Here is a 2042-nt window from a genome sequence, read left to right as displayed (position 1 = left end):
TTCCAAAAAATCCCCAAAAAATCCCCCCAAATCAAAAAAAATTCCCAAAAAATTCCACAAAAATTTCCTTAAAAATTCCCCAAAATTCCCAAAAATTAATTCCCAAAAAATTCCCAAAATTTTCCCCCAAATTTCCAAAAAAATTCCCCAAAATTTCCCCAAAAATTCCAAGAAAATTCTCCCAGAGCCGTTCATTATCCATTCAACACCCAATAATTACCCATTGATTAACAATTAATTAGCAATTCATTAACCATCATTTACCTAATTTTTACCCATTAAAAACAAATTAATTATTCATTAATTACCCATTAAAAACACACTAATTAACCATTAGTTACCCATTAACTATCCATTAATTACATCAATTATCAATAACTTCCCCATTTATTGCCCATCAATAACCTATTACTCACCGATTAATTACCCACTAATAACTCATTAATGACCCATTAATTACACATTAATACCACATAATAACCAATTAATAACGAAATAATTACCCTTTTATAACCCATTAATTGCCAATTAATTACTTGTTAATATACCACTAATTACTCATTAAGAGCCCATTAACAACCCATTAGTTACTCATAAATAAACCTTCAATTACACGTTAATGACATTTTCATACGCCATTAATTGTCCATTAATTACCCAATTATTACCAATTAGTTACCCATTAAGCAGCTATTAATATCCCATTATTGGACCATTATTGACCCATTAATTACCCAGTAACGATCCATTGATTCGCAACTAATAACTTATTAATTACCTATTAATGTTCCATTAATTACCCATAAACTCTCTATTAATTACCCATTAATAACTCGCTAATTAGCCATTAATTACCATTAATTAGCCATTAATTACCTCTTCTTTCCCAGGGAACAGCCGGATCCTGGCTCAGGAGCGTGAGTGCAATTCTTTCATTCATTAATTAATTCATTAATTGAAGAAGTGCAGGTCATTAATTAAGATCCCCAATTAAGGCTTCAGCCGGGATTTGGGGAGGTTTGAGGGGGGATTTTGGCCGGAATTGGAATTTTTAATTGAATTGAATTTTATTGTTTATTAAATTAATATTTATTTATTGATAAAACATTATTAGATATTTTGAATTAAGTACGGATATTAAATAATATTTCTTTACAAAATATTATTATCATTAAAAAATATTAATTTATTTTAAAATGTTATTATTAAAGACTTATTATTACTATTACTATTACTATTACTCTTACTTTTATTATTAATATTATATTTTTATATATATTGTTATATATATATTATTATTAAAATAATATTAATATTAATATTAATATTATTTTAAATCAAGTAACTTAGAACAAAATAAAATAAAATAAAATTAAATTAAATTAAATTAAATTAAAAATAAAATAATAAGGTAAAATAAAAAAATAAAATAATTTAAATTAAATAAAGTAATGGAAAATAAAATAAAATAAAATAATTTATATTAAATAAATTAATTGAAAATAAAATAAAATTTAAAATCAACCGAAATTAATTGAATTGAAATGAAATAAAATGAAACAAAATTAAATAAAATAAAGTAAAATAAAAAAAATAAAATAAAAAGTAAAATAAAATAATGTAAAAATAAAAAATAAAATAAAATAAAATAAAATAAAATAAAATAAAATATCAAATCAAATAAATCCTGGAATTCCCAAGAATTCCAAAGGATTTTTTGCTGCTCCTGGAATTTTTTGCAATTTTCATTTCCTGTCGCTTTTCCCAGGAAAAAACCAGCGGGAGATCCTGGAGGGTGAGCGGAGAATTTCTGTCGCTAAAATCCACAAATCCCACCAGAATTCCCAAAAAATCCCTCGGAATTCCCAGAAATCCCCTCAGAATTCCCAGAAATCCCCTCGGAATTCCCAAAAAATCACCCAGAATCCCCAGAAATCCCCCAGAATTCCCAGAAATCCCCTCGAAATTCCCGGAATTTCCCAAGAATCCAACCGGATTCCCAGAAATCCCCTCAGAATTCCCAAAAAATTTCCAGAATTCCC

General features: G+C 26.4%; 1 protein-coding gene across 1 annotated transcript in view; it reads left to right on the top strand.

Annotated features, from left to right (window-relative positions):
* Positions 1 to 124: 124 nt before the first annotated feature.
* LOC107199368 (butyrophilin subfamily 2 member A1-like) overlaps positions 125 to 2042 on the top strand; it is an 8149-nt gene continuing 6231 nt past the window's right edge. Inside the window, exons 1-2 of the mRNA XM_015616694.3 lie at positions 125 to 917; positions 1769 to 1795. The gene's annotated coding sequence lies outside the window, so the exon portion shown is untranslated. The remainder of the gene's footprint in view (positions 918 to 1768; positions 1796 to 2042) is intronic.

Source organism: Parus major, unplaced genomic scaffold (assembly GCF_001522545.3).
Source record: "Parus major isolate Abel unplaced genomic scaffold, Parus_major1.1 Scaffold620, whole genome shotgun sequence".
NCBI classification, from domain to species: Eukaryota; Metazoa; Chordata; class Aves; order Passeriformes; family Paridae; genus Parus; species Parus major.
The sequence above is the reverse complement of the archived record's forward strand: the minus strand, read 5'-3'. Positions and strand labels throughout refer to the sequence as shown.